This window comes from Dreissena polymorpha, chromosome 4, assembly GCF_020536995.1.
Source record: "Dreissena polymorpha isolate Duluth1 chromosome 4, UMN_Dpol_1.0, whole genome shotgun sequence".
Classification (NCBI taxonomy): Eukaryota; Metazoa; Mollusca; class Bivalvia; order Myida; family Dreissenidae; genus Dreissena; species Dreissena polymorpha.
The window spans coordinates 33,988,497-34,003,742 of NC_068358.1; the positions used below are offsets into that span (position 1 = coordinate 33,988,497).

General features: G+C 37.1%; 1 protein-coding gene across 8 annotated transcripts in view; it reads right to left on the reverse strand.

The window, feature by feature from the left end:
- Positions 1–8,785, reverse strand: part of LOC127875956 (polycystic kidney disease 1-related protein-like) — a 228,786-nt gene extending 220,001 nt beyond the window's left edge. For 6 of the 8 annotated variants that reach the window (XM_052420731.1, XM_052420733.1, XM_052420732.1 and 3 more), the window contains exon 1: positions 8,322–8,452. The gene's annotated coding sequence lies outside the window, so the exon portion shown is untranslated. Of the gene's footprint in view, positions 1–8,321; positions 8,453–8,747 lie in introns of those variants that run through there. The other 2 variants (XM_052420729.1, XM_052420728.1) reach the window with 2 other exon arrangements.
- Positions 8,786–15,246: the final 6,461 nt, after the last annotated feature.

Here is a 15,246-nt window from a genome sequence, read left to right on the forward strand (position 1 = left end):
ACTTCATGTACCAATAATGCTCATTTTTTTGTAGGGTTCGTGTCCTCATTGATATAAAGACACTGTGCAAATTTGGAAAGGATCGGACAAAAAATGTGGACGATTTTTGAAAGTTTTCACAAAATAGGCAAAAACGAATAAACATGCAAAGTTCAACGAGCTCCTGCGGCCATGTTTTTTGACGAATCAAATTTCTTTGAATAACTTTTTCAGGGTGCCTTCAAAGGTCATCCCTGTGAAATTTTTTGAAAATCTGATGAGCGGTTTCTAACAAGAAGATTTTTTAAGGTTTTTACCATATATGGTCATGGCGGCCATCTTGGTTATGTGATCAAATTTATTTTAACAATTCTTTTGTCCCATGACCTAGGGATTCTCCACATGAAATTTAGTAGAAATTGGCTCAATGGCTTAGTAGAAAAAGATGTTTACAAATTGTTTACAGACAGACAGACAGACAGACAGACGGACGGACGGACAGACGCCGGACGATGAGTGATCACAATAGCTCACCCCGAGCTATCGCTCAGGTGAGCTAAAAATGCACTTCATTAAAAAAATGCACTTATTGTATAAAAAGATGCACTTTGTCTACAGAAGATACACTTAAAGTACAGTAAAATACACTAAAAGATAATGAAAATACAGAAAAAATGCACTTTAGTGCACTTAATTATGAAAAAAATGCAGAAAAAATACACTTTTCGGTAAAAATGCAGAAAAAATACACTTTTAAAAGCGTATTTTGTTAAAAAGTGTATTTTATTTTGAAAAGGGTAATATGCATATATAGCACATGTTATTAGAAAATATTCCACAGGAATAATATCCAAGCACGTTCAAAAGTGTACTAAGTGCCAAATTTGGACCCTGCCTTTTTCAAATCCTAGCTGGGGCCCTGGAAGATAAAAAGTTCGGAAAAGCGATTAATTCTACATAAGTTATTAACAGTATTTGCAATAGGTGAACTGTAGTTGTATTAAATATCAATTTGCATTTCAGATTATGCCATAGGATGGGGGAGAATCGCGGACCTGAACAATATTGTGATAGAGAGGAATTCCTACTCAAGAAAGCAGTTGATAAAACGCCTTCAATGTGAAAGAGTTAACTTTTTTATTTTGGCCGTGTATAAGAACAGTTTGTTTTTTAAAAAGTGCATGTCTATCAAATTTATTTTTTATGTACATATTATGAATATTTTTGTATCTTAATGGTAGCATCCAAATGCGGAACGAAAATGCGTACATTTTCTGCGGGGATTTTCAGCATTTGTTCCACATTTGCAGAAGTATAAAGTATAAAATGGTGATCAATCTTTTTAAAATGTACTATCTTAAAATGAATATAAAGATACTATGTTAAATATATTTTGTCATAATTATCCCCATGTTATTCTGAGAAAAAGTGGGGATATTGTATTGATGTGCCTCTGTCCGTCCGTCCTGGCCACCTGCTCCTCCTACACTATTAGCACTAGAACCTTGAAACTTACATACATGGTAGCTATGAGCATATGTGCAACAGTGACAGTGACGGAATTTTTATCTGACCCCTGGGTCAAAAGTTATGGGGGTTGGGGCGGGGCTGGGTCAGAGATTTTCACTCATTTTTTTGTTATTTTACATTAACTTCTTCATTTCTGTACCGATTTACTTCAAAATGATACTGAGCCTCTCTTATGACACTTAAAGGTCAATCTCAACTATGCATGGCCCCATTACTAACCCTGGGGCGCCCCAGCTACATAGGCCACGCCCACCCAAAATTGCCTTTTACTATAATTTCTTCATTTCTACACGGATTCACTTCAAATTGATACTGAACCTCTCTTATGACAATACGGTCAATCTCAGCTATGCATGGCCCCATTACCAACCCTGGGGCACCCCGCTCACATAGGCCTCGCCCACCCGAAATTGCCTTTTACTATAATTTCTTCATTTCTACACCAATTCACTTCAAATTGATACTGAACCTCTTTTATGACAATACAGTCAATCTCAACAATGCATGGCGCCATTACCAACCCTGGGGCGCCCCGCCTACATAGGCCACGCCCACCCAAAATTGCCTTTTACTATAATTTCTTCATTTCTACACCGATTTACTTCAAATTGATACTGAACATCTCTTATGACAATACTGTCAATTTCAACTATGTAAGGCCCCATTACCAACCCTGGGGCGCCCTGCCCATAATAGGCCACACCCACCCAAAATTGTCTTTTACTATAATTTCTTCATTTCAACACCGCTTCACTTCTAATTGATACTGAACTTCTCTTAAGACAATACAGTCAATCTCAACTATGTATGGCCCGATTACCAACCCTGGGGCGCCCCGCCCATAATAGGCCACACCCACATAGGCCACGCCCACCCACCCAAAATTGCCTTTTACAATAATTTCTTCATTTCTACACCGATTCACTTCAAATTGATACTGAACCTCTCTTATGACAATACAGTTAATCTCATCTATGCATGGCCCCATTACCAACCCTGGGGCGCCCCGCCCACATAGGCCACTCCCACCCAAATTTGCCTTTTACTATAATATCTTCATTTCTACAGCGATTCACTTCAAATTGATCCTGAACCTCTTTTATGACAATACAGTCAATCTCAACTATGCATGGCGCCATTACCAACCCTGGGGCGCCCCGCCCACATAGGCCACGCCCACCCAAAATTGCCTTTTACTATAATTTCTTCATTTCTACACCAATTTACTTCAAATTGATACTGAACATCTCTTATGACAATAAGGTCAATTCAACTATGTATGGCCCCTTTACCAACCCTGGGGCGCCCTGCCCATAATAGTCCACACCCACCCAAAATTGTCTTTTACTATAATTTCTTCATTTCTACACTGATTCACTTCTAATTGATACTGAACTTCTCTTATGACAATACGGTCAATCTCAACTATGCATGGACCCATTACCAACCAGGGGGCGCCCCTGGGTCAAACATGCCACGTGCGGATACGCGTCAGCCTCTGCCGTGCCATTTCTAGTTTTGAATAGTTTTCAGCTAACCTGAACACAAAGTGCGATCGCCTTTTGTTTTTTTTCAAATAGCCTGTCCTTATATGGGTATATTTACAATATGCATGTAATCCAATTTCCGCCAGATATCTAAATTAAGCCCATAATCTCAGTTACGCCCGTAATTTTAACATCCGCCTGTTATCTGAAATTCCGCCCGTAAACTGCTTTCTGCCCGTAATTTAAAATTCCATCCCACCTCATCCATATATTTTGCCCCTGTTTTCCGCCCGGATTACACCCGTAATCCGCCCCTCTTCTTAAAATAATATATAGAAAAATACACCTGGAAATAATTTTATGCCTGGAATTTAGTTTGCGATTCCGTGCCGATTCCGATACAGATAGAAAAAAAACATAAAAAAATAAACAACTCTCTTAAGGCAAGTGTGCATTAAAGTGCTTGATACATGTACAAACACACCCCACTTTTATACATTTACTTCTTTTTCAAAACAAAACATTACAATTAAATTGCTATCATCTTTCCATTTAAAACAACAATAAAACAGTTAAATACACAAGTCTTTGACAATCACAGCAGTGTTTCCTATGACATCAATTAAACCTGTGCCTCAAACAACAGCAAGCTTGGAATGCTGTTGGCAGACATCAAAGGTGTTTGATGGGGCCAGTTTCTAGGAAGTTAAAACCGTAAATTTGTTGCATATCATCAAGTGGCATTTTCAAACGGCATTTATCAATACTACATTACTGGAAGCATGCACATACTGTCAGATAGGCCATTAATGCATTCCATAAAGGATTGGATGCGAGAGAACTCTGACATTTTACTGGATTGCATTAAGTGTACTTTAAACAGATGTGAGGAAATAAATTGTGTTGGCTTGAATTTAAATAGGAGGTTGCTTTACAGGTAATGAATTGACTTGAAATACCCACAATCTTTGAATTGGCCTTTAAGCCCGAAGCCTGTGTTGATTCTTGGGCCAGTTGGTTGATCATAAATGCATATTAAATAGCCCGATCGATTAAATATTTGAGCGTAAAATTGTAAAAAAAGTGAAAAAAATACATGAACACCAGTCAGCCACTTCGGGTTAAAGACGTAATCAATGGAAGAAGCCAGTACAAAAATTTGCCAATCAACATGTCTGTGTTCCACTCTTCTGAAGTTGGACGAAGTGTTACAATTGATCAATTTGTTCAAAGTCGAAAAAATATAAGCTTATTTATCTGTATCTCCTATTAGCAGGGTTTTACGGGACACGATATATTCTGCGTCAAATGCGCATAAATTGCCATTCAGGATCCGTCATATTTGTTTATTTCCACCCCATGGGACGCAGAATCATTTTGACGTATTGGTTCTCGTAATATCAACAAGAAACTCTGAAAGACCAGGGCTCGACACTAGCAGTGGTCTGTTGACCCCGGGTCAGTAAAAAATAGGGAGGACCAGTGAAACTAGAAATAAAGTTGATACCTCGGACCAGTTAAAAATCCTGGCCAGCTTATTGTGAAATACTGGTGGAAAGCCGTTTTCATCAATAAAACAACTTTATATGTTCATAATAACAGATAATTATGCCCCCCTTCGAAGAATAGGGGGTATATTGCTTTGCACATGTCGGTCGGTCGGTCTGTCGGTCGGTCCACCAAGTGGTTTCCGGATGATAACTCAAGAACGCTTGGGGCTAGGATCATGAAACTTCATAGGTACATTGATCATGACTTGCAGATGACCCCTATTGATTTTGAGGTCACTAGGTCAAAGGTCAAGGTGACCCAATATAGTAAAATGGTTTCCGGATGATAACTCAAGAACGCATATGCCTAGGATCATGAAACTTCATAGGTAGATTGATCATGACTCGCAGATGACCCCTATTAATGTTGAGGTCACTAGGTCAAAGGTCAAGGTCACGGTGACCCGAAATAGTAAAATGGTTTCCGAATGATAACTCAAGAACACATACACCTAGGATCATAAAACTTCATCGTTAGATAGATCATGACTCGCAGATGACCCCTATTGATTTTGAGATCACTAGGTCAAAGGTCAAGGTCACGGTGACCTGAAATAGTAAAATGATTTTCGGATGATAACTCAAGAACGCATACTCCTAGGATCATGAAACTTCATAGGTAGATTGATCATGACTCGCAGATAACCCCTATTGATTTTGAGGTCACTAGGTCAAAGGTAAAGGTCACGATGACCCGAAATAGTAAAATGGTTTTCGGATGATAACTCAAGAACGCATATGCCTAGGATCATGAAACTTCATGGGTAGATTGATCATGACTAGCAGATGACGCGTATTGATTTTCAGGTCACTAGGTCAAAGGTCAAGGTCACAGTGACCCGAAATAGTTAAATGGTTTCCAGATGATAACTCAAGAACTCTTACGCCTAGGATCATGAAACTTCATAGATACATTGATCATGACTCGCAGATGACCCATATTGATTTTCAGGTCACTAGGTCAAAGGTCAAGGTCACGGTGACCTGAAACAGTAAAATTGGTTCCGGATGATAACTCAAGAACGCTTTTGCCTAGGATCATGACATTTCATAGGTACATTGATCATGACTCGCAGATGACCCCTATTGATTTTCAGGTCACTAGGTCAAAGGTCAAGGTCACAGTGACAAAAAACGTATTCACACAATGGCTGCCACTACAACGGACAGCCCATATGGGGGGCATGCATGTTTTACAAACAGCCCTTGTTTCATAATTATTTCATGGGCTGACTCGAGACCAGGATAAAAATATCAGCATTTTGGAAATTTCAATTTTTCTAGATGCCCGGATGACAAAAACCTGTTGTCGCATCAAAAAATCTATTTGCAATCCGCAAATGTCTCCCAAAAATGTCTCAGGACTTTGCTGTAACAAATTAACATAAAATTCTAATCGTTCGGATTGAGAAATGAACAAAATGGTATTTATTATTTTGAAAAAGCAGCAATAATCAGCATTTTATTGATCTTAATACCATCAGAATATACTTTGTTTACCGTAAGAATTTATACTGGAGGGCGCTTAATAATGTTTTGATATTGTGGGAGGGTAAACGTGCGTATTTTCAAGATTACAAGTTTTTGCGATGTGGAATTTTGTTCCGGGGGCGGTTGAACCTACGCCTAAAAAACCTAAAACTAATGAAGAGAAGCCTAAAGTACAGCGAAAATATGAAAGGGATATTGAAATAGTTTAGTAGATAATATAGTTTTCTTTTTATAAATGCACAATACATTGTGGATAGTCCGGAAAGTAAGTTGAAATTTAGGTAAAATTAACAGAGACATTGTCGGACGACTTGAAATCTTGGAGAACCAGTAATTTCTGAAAGCTGGTCGTCCTTTGGGTCAGTTGGTAAAAAAAGTTAGTGTCAAGCCCTGAAGACAACTGCAGTACGTAATTTAATAGAAGGATGTACGAGTTGTCTCGCTTGTTGATTTATCGACCAATTGTGTTATTGCGCACCTGCTGTTGCTTGGTACAAAGTCTCGAATTGAGATTACATTGCGTAAATGTGAGTTATTTATGTCGCTATGAAAGAAAAGCTTACTGAGGTTACGATAGCTTATTATCTGGCAAGCAAGATTTAACTATAAAAATAAATACATAATCTTTCATTTTATAGGTGTGTGTTAAATCGCGGCTATTGTTTTACGTAAATAATCGATTACTACAGTGTATACTTTTAACTAATTGACTTTGACACAGCCAGCATATTTAGCCTATATTCGCTGCTTGTATCTTAAATGGCATGCACTTAAAAATTTCTTTTTTGTCTGCAAAAATGTCAAAACAAGGTGACCTACGAGCATTCTTTCAAACGAGTTCAAAAGATGCGGAATCAGCCAAATAATGGGACCCCCAATTTTTATTGACAGGACCCCTGAAAATTATTAACCAGAGTTCTAGGGACGCCTTAAATTTGACATCAATGTAAAACCCTGTATTAGGCTCTTCTCGTCCTTTGAAGAGTATTAAAAAAAATGTCCTTGTGTTAAAATCGCGCTCAAGATGGCGTTTAACCAATTTCAATACTACAGCGGCACGCTTCCAGGTAAAATTCGAAAGCAGCCGACTGACCCTGAATCTGCTGAAACAGCTTACAAAGTCAACAGAGTTCGGACATTTGAAAAATCATGGCAATCAGGTAGAGAATGGCTACAAGAGGATCCTGAAACGCAATGATGCATGGACACAGTAACAATGACAACGATACTTATAAAAGGCTCATCGTACCTCCGCATTGATGGCATAAAGCTACACGAAAATTCTTGGAAAATCAACACCATTGAAGACCTTAAGACAGAGGGATTACAAAAAACAAGTAAACAAGTTCAGAAATACTCTTGCTGTTTGCAATAACAATTTAAGTTTAAAACTTATGAAATGATAATTGCCAGCTCAATAAAATGAAGGGGTTGCCCACCAGTAACTGTTATAAAAATGACTAAGCTTGTGCTGAGTTTTGTACCTCCATATCCAGAACCACTCGCAATCAGTGTACATCAAACATTAAAAGTGCAAATTGGTGGTGTTATCAAAAATGAATAATAAATGTTGTAAATGGGACAGGCAACTGATTTTTACTCATTAGAAGTAGTAATTTCATATTGGAAAGGAATATTTTTGTGTTTTTTTACCCAAAAAAATCATAACATTTATGTTAACCTTTTCGGGCTATTTAAAATTATATCTGATAAGCCCAAAGGGCTATTGCCTATTGGTCTAAAACATTTAGCGTGAAGACTGTACCCAGTTATGCGAAAAGGTGCATCCTGGGGACTCTCAATTGGTTTCCAATAAAAGTCATTTGTCAAATTTATGTGTACAAAAGTGCTTGATTAAGCCTTTCGGAGAGCCCTGATTATACTTTATTTACAAACAAAGCCTTACATGATTTTTCTGGATTTTTTGTGTGTTTAAAACAGACAAATGACAACATTTGGATTCAATCAGAAATGATTTAAATGTTAAATGGTGATTTGAGATATTTAAGGAATAGCTGACAAGAATGAACGCTATTCTGTACAAATGTTAGTTTGTTTATTTATCATTTGTATGCAAACATCACATATAAATATTGGGTTATGTGTTGAACGAACTGTGCGTTTTCATTCAATTTAATTTAACAACAAATGGATCCTTTTGTGAACAGTGTTGCCTGTTGAGTAATTTTTCAAGTAAATCCTGCATTATTATTCAAAGATCCTCTCTCTTATGGTAAGTTATGTTTTTCGATTGAATAAATACATATTGCACTGGATTACTTACGATCTGATTAGCCGGACATTGAGTCGTCTGCTATTTTAGTCATGGGTTATTCGATTCTAAGGGAGTCAACTCAATGAAACACCGGGAAGCGGACAACGACAACGACAATCGCACATTCTCGGCCCTTTCCGTCAAACATCGATAAGTAAGATTATGATAATCTGCGAGGGGTACCGAATGCGACAACGAGCGAGGCCTGGTATTGCAGTGCGCATGCGCCAACAATGTACTTTAAATAGAGGTTACACATGCCCAATGAATTTCCTTCTTTGTTATATATAGAATTCGCAATCTTTGATCTCAAATTTCACCATGACCGAGCGATAAGCCAATATAGTACTATACATGACTGGAAAGGTGGTTTCATAAGCTTACTAAACAACTGCATTTGAAAAAATTCTATACGGCGTAACTCAAAATAATTACCTTAGAACATATGAACCGGTTTTGACAGCTACCGGCACTGCCATTTGAAGGCAAAAACCATGCCCTACTATTGAGGCTGGCAACCACTAACATACAAAGAAATGCACAAATCGGGCCTTTTGCCCTGTGACTTACACATGTACGTTTAAACTGATACCTAAACTCTTCATTTCAGATACATTTTTAAAATCTTATGCACCAGGACCTGCATCATATGTACTTAGTAGCAGTAGCAAACTGACTGCCACTTCCGTTTAGGATTATGTAACCTTAAATAGATTCTAGAAAACCAAAAGTGGCCTAACACAACTTTATGTTTACCTCCGTACGTTATCAAGAGTCATTCTATATGCATGGGTCCGAACATTAATAATGTTCATTTAACCTAACTCGAACCATATGGAAGCCTTATTTACTAGTATTGATCGATATATTTTTGGACAAAGGAACTTTATCCAAGATTATATTGTAAATAATGATTTATACAGATCTACTGCAGTATATATAATTATCCTATATTATATGATTTATAACCGGTCCATATGCAAGTTGCTTATTGACTGTTTTTGCATGCATGTAATTTATTTGATTTTTTATGGTAAACCGAAATTCTCGTAGGGTAACTCGCCCTTGAGTCGATTTTGCCCTTGAGTCGGACATTTTTACCTTTGTAGTTTTCAAAGATCTGTTTTGTTTAGCATGATTTGTGACGTTATAACGAACAATTTACCCTTCATACCCAAAATAAATAAAATTTTGGAATGAAATCTTATCAAATAGTATCTCACAATTAATTTGGATTCGTATAAGTTTTAATTACTTCTGGTGATGAAAAATTCAGAATTTTCAATTATCTATTATCTTTATAACATCGGCACTTTGGTCAGATAAGTTTGAAAGCATTCACAAATGACTTTAAATTGAAAACACAACCTTATTCTATAATAAATAAAGGTAATGTTCAGTGGTTTGCTCTTTTGTAAAGGTATTACAGTAAAAAATGAATTACAACTCAATTAGCCCTTGAGGCGAACGAAATTCGCCCTTATGGCGAACATGAGTTTATGTAATGGCAGAGGCATACGAATGGGAATTTATCACATATTCATTCCAATTAACATGAGTCAATCTATATAGAATCCCATAGCTTACTAACAACACGAATCACACAATGTTATATCTTTGTATATCTGTACTTTTCTTTGTAATCCCCAATGCTGCAAATGGTTCCGCTGTTGTTAAGATCGGAGTGACACTACAAGTGACCATCTCATTTTTCATCTTTTTATAACTTATTTTCTTCAACATTTTGGCAAAAAAATAAACTTATCAAATCAACACATGGCTGTTACAGTGCAATTTGCATTTTTATAAATATAGGGAATGGATAATCAAATAAATGCTAAATACAATAAAATACTGTGTCCGTGTTAAGGACGAATGTGTCCGACTCATTTACGAATTCAGTGGGTATTGTTATTCAACTATTTTTCAATGAACATACGATGGGAATCAAATAATTATTTGTAAAATAGATTCATATGATGTGATAGTTAAAGCCTGCACAAGTTGAGTCCCGACTTTGATCACAAAGCTTTTTATTATAGACTTATACCGCTAGCCCGTCCGGCTCAAAGGCGAGTTACCCTATAAAATATGAAATATATTCGGTCACAATTTGTTGATTTGTCCACTACATTGTTGTCTCAAATCGTTGTATAGAAGTTAAATATTGGAGAGTATAAAAGGCCGCTATTAATAGGATGGCCGAGTTTCATCAACTACAAGGTGAAGTGAATTTTATCTTAATATTATTATTTAAAGGAATGAAAAAAATGCATCTAATTTTTTGAAATACATGTTAAAAAAACAATTCAAGTATATATAGCAAAACATCTGATATTCATTTAAGAGCCTTTATTGAAAAACATATTACTGGGAAAAATGAAAATGTCGAGAGACAGACAATATGACGGTACTTATAGAAAATACTGGAAATAATGAAAATGTCGAATATAGGAAGACATATATGAGGGCATGAAAACCATTTAAGTTTGTAAATTATTCCATTGACCTCAACCAACGAAGAACAAACATTTAACCAATGGTGTATACATACGCTCTTTAAAAATAATGTGGGTAAAAAGTAAAAATCGTGGTTTCCAACCCACATACTTTAACTTGGTAACAGCATGCTTATAGCTCAGCACGTGAGCTGAATGCACTATAATTCCAATATTTATAATTTCAAGTAATTTGATTGAAGGATCATAAAATTTACACTGCAATGAACGTTTTTTGAAATATGAAATTAATGCGCCGTTTCAGCATTCATTAAATGGAGGTTCTTATAGCATTGTACATACCTTGACAAAAGGCTGCAACTTTTCAGCTCAGCTGTCAAGAAGTTACAAGGTGAGCTATTGTGATCGGTCTTTGTCCGTGTTGACATTAGAATACCATGCCTGGACTGCTGTCATGAACATGTAACAATAAGCGGAGCATGTTCTATATATGTTGACAATAGAATACCATGCCTTGGCTGTTGTCACGAACGTATAACAACAGGCGGAGCAGGTTCTATACGTTGGCAATAGAATAGCATGCCTTGTCTATTGTCACGAACGTATAACAACAGGCGGAGCAGGTTCTATACGTTGACAATAGAATACCAAGCCTTGGCTGTTGTCATGAACGTATAACAATAGGCGGGGCATGTTCTATATGCTGGCAATAGAATATCATGCTTTGGCTGTTGTCATGAACGTATAACAGCAGGCGGAGCATGTTCTGTATGTTGACAATAAAATACCATGCATTGGCTGTTGTCATGAACGTATAACAGGCGGAGCAGGTTCTATATGTTGACAATAGAATACCATGCCTTGGCCGTTGTCATCAACGTATAACAATAGGCGGGGCATGTTCTATATGTTGGCGAAGCATGTTCTGGATGTTGACAATAGAATACCACGTCTTGGCTGTTTGTATAAATGAACAAATAACAACAGACGGAGCACAGTCTATATGTTGCAATAGAACATCATGTCTTGAGTTTTGCCGTGAGCATATAACAACAGGCGGATCATGTTCTATATGTTGACAATAGAATATCATGTCTTGGCTGTTGTCATGAACGTATAACAACGGGCCTAGCAAGTTTTATATTTTGACAATAGAATACCATGCCTTGGCCGTTGTCATGGACATATAACAACATGCGCGCCATGTTCTGTATGTTGACAATAGAATACCATGCATTGACTGTTGTCATGAACATATAAAACCTGGTGGAGCATGTTCTATATGTTGACAACAGAATACCATGTCTTGGCTGTTGTCATGAACGCATAAGAACAGGGGGAACATGTTCTATATGTTGACAATAGATTCCCGCGTCTTGGCTGCTGTAATGGACATATAAAACCTTGTGGAGCATGTTCTATATGTTGATAACAGAATACCACGACTTGGCTATTTTAATCGAGATATAACAACATACATTGCACGGTTTATATGTTCACAATAGAATACCATACCTTGGCTGTTGTCATGAACGTATAAAAACAGACGGAGCATAATCTTTGTGTTGACAATAGATTACTTTGCCTTGGCTGTAGTCACAAACATATAACAACAGGCGGAGCATGTTCTATATGTTGACAATAGAATATCATGCCTTGACTGCTGTCATGAACATATAAAACCAGGCGAAGTATGTTCTATATGTTGACAACAAAATACCATGCATTAGCTGTTGTCATGAACGCATACCAACAGGCGGAGCATGTTCTATACGTTGACAATAAAATACCATGCCTTGGATGTTGTCATGAACATATAACAACACCAGATAGAGCATGTTCTATATGTTGAAAACAGAATACCATGCATTGGCTGTTGGCATGAACGTTTAACAACAGGCGCAGCATGTTCTATATGTTGACAATAGGATACCATGCGTTGACTGTTGTCATAAACATATAACACCAAGTTGAGCATGTTCTATATTTTGACAACAGAATACCATACCTTGACGGTTGTCATGAACAAATAACATCAGGCAGAGAAAGTTCTATATGTTGACAATAGGATACCAAGCATTGACTGTTGTCATGCACGCATAACAGCAGGCGAAGCATGTTCTATATGTTGATTGTCGGCATGATCTGTATGTTGACATCATTTTACCATGCTTGAACTTTTGACATAATTGTGCGTATGTTGCCAATGGGGAACCATGATTAAGGACTGTGACACAAACAAATAAAAACAGACGGAATATTGTTTTATTCAAGATATATCAACATACTTGAACTGTTCTAAAGAAGACATTATAACAGCTGTCAATCCGAGTATAACAATATAGGCAGGCACTGAAGGTAAACATAAATTTGGACAAACTTGTATTTACGAGTGGCACTTAATAATTGATGAATTGAAAGGGCACAGATTCAAATCGTGTAGTAAAACAAGAGGGCCCTTAGGGCCATGTATCTCTCACATGTTCTTAAGGATACATCTAGAATGTCAACAAACTTCTTGTATTTGACCTAGAGACCTAGTTTTTAACAACATATGACCTTCTTTCAAACTCGACATAGATTTCATTCTGACTAATTTTCATGAAGATCAAGATGAAAATGTGACCCCTAGAGTACTAGTGTAATTTGACCTGGTGACCTAGGTTTTGGAATGCACATGGCCCACTTTGGAACTTGACCCAGTTTTTAACCGCATATGACCCACTTTCAAACTTTACCTAGATTTCATTGAGATGAACATTCTGACCAATTTTCATGAAGATCAGGAAGAAAATGTGACCTCTAGAGTGTTAACATACTTTTCATATGATTTAACCTGGTGACCTAGTTTTTGACCTCACATGACCCAATTTCTAACTTCACCTACATTTGAAAGAAATGTACATTCTGACCAAGGTTTATGAATGTCAGACAGAAAACGTGTCCTCTAGAGTGTTAACAATGTTTTCCTATTATTTGACCTAGTGACCTAGTTTTTGAATACGATATTATATGTTGCCGTCCGGAATGAGACCAGCGAAAATCCGCAATTTTTATGTTTAATTGTTTGTCCTGTTATTCCATATTGGTTAGATACTAGCATCTAGAGATGCCAGAAATCATTTGAAGATTGACATGTCCATTAGTTTTTCCGTCCATACGTCCTCTTTCTAACGAGGTAAACACAAAATGACATGTCTAACATCGTTATTTTTTCGTACAAAGCTTTAATGATTGAACGCTATCAACAAACCTGCATGACCCGACCTGAATTTTGACCGTGACATGTACCCTTTTTTATTAAGAAGGTCCAAATTCTTTGTAAACCGAAAATAAGTTGTTCGTCTAACTTAAACAACGCTTTCTACTATTAGCCTTGAAGGATGACCTTGACCTTGAACTTCCACCACTCAAAATGTGCAGCTTCATGATAACTCCGCTTTGAATTTATTTTAATTCTGTTTGACCTTTGACATTGAAGGATGACCTTGACCTTGAAGGATGACCTTGACCCTACACCACTCAAAATGTGCAGCTTCATGAAAACGCCGCTTTGATTTTTTTTTTGACCTTTGACCTTGAATGATGACCTTGACTTTGAATGATGACCTTGACCTTGATCTTCCACCACTCAGAATGTGCAGCTTCATGAGAACGCCGCTTTGAAATGTTTTTATTTTATTTTTTTACCTTGAAGGATGACCTTGACCTTGAACTTCCACAACTCAAAATGTGCAGCTTCATGATAACGACGCTTTGAATTTTTTTATTCTGTTTGACCTTTGACCTTGAAGGATGACCTTGACCTTGAAGGATGACCTTGACCTTCAACCTACACCACTCAAAATGTGCAGCTTCATGATAACGCCGCATTGAATTTTTTTTGCCTTTGACCTTGAAGGATGACCTTGACCTTGAAGAATGACATTGACATTGAACTTCCACCACTTAAAATGTGCAACTTCATGATAATGCCGCTTTGAAATGTTTTATTTGTTTTTTGACCTTTGACCTTGAAGGATGACCTTGATCATGAAGGATGACCTTGAACTTCCACCACTCAAAATGTGCAGCTTCATGAAAACGCCGCTTTGAATTTTATTTGACCTTTGACCTTGAATGATGACCTTGACTTTGAAGGATGACCTTGACTTTGAACTTCCACCACTCAAAATGTGCAGCTTCATGAAATACACATGCATGCATGCCAAATATCGAGTTGCTATCTTCAATATTAAAAAAGTTATGGCCAATGTTAAGTTTTTGGACGGACAGACGCCATATATTTGACATTTCACCCTGAAGGATGACCTTCACCTTTACCTTTCACCACTCAAAATGTTCAGCTCCATGAGATACACATGCATGCCAAATATCAAGTTGCTATCTTTAATATTGAAAAAGTTATGGCCAATGTTAAAGTTTTCTGACGGACAGACACCATAAATTTGACATTTGACCTTGATGGATGACCT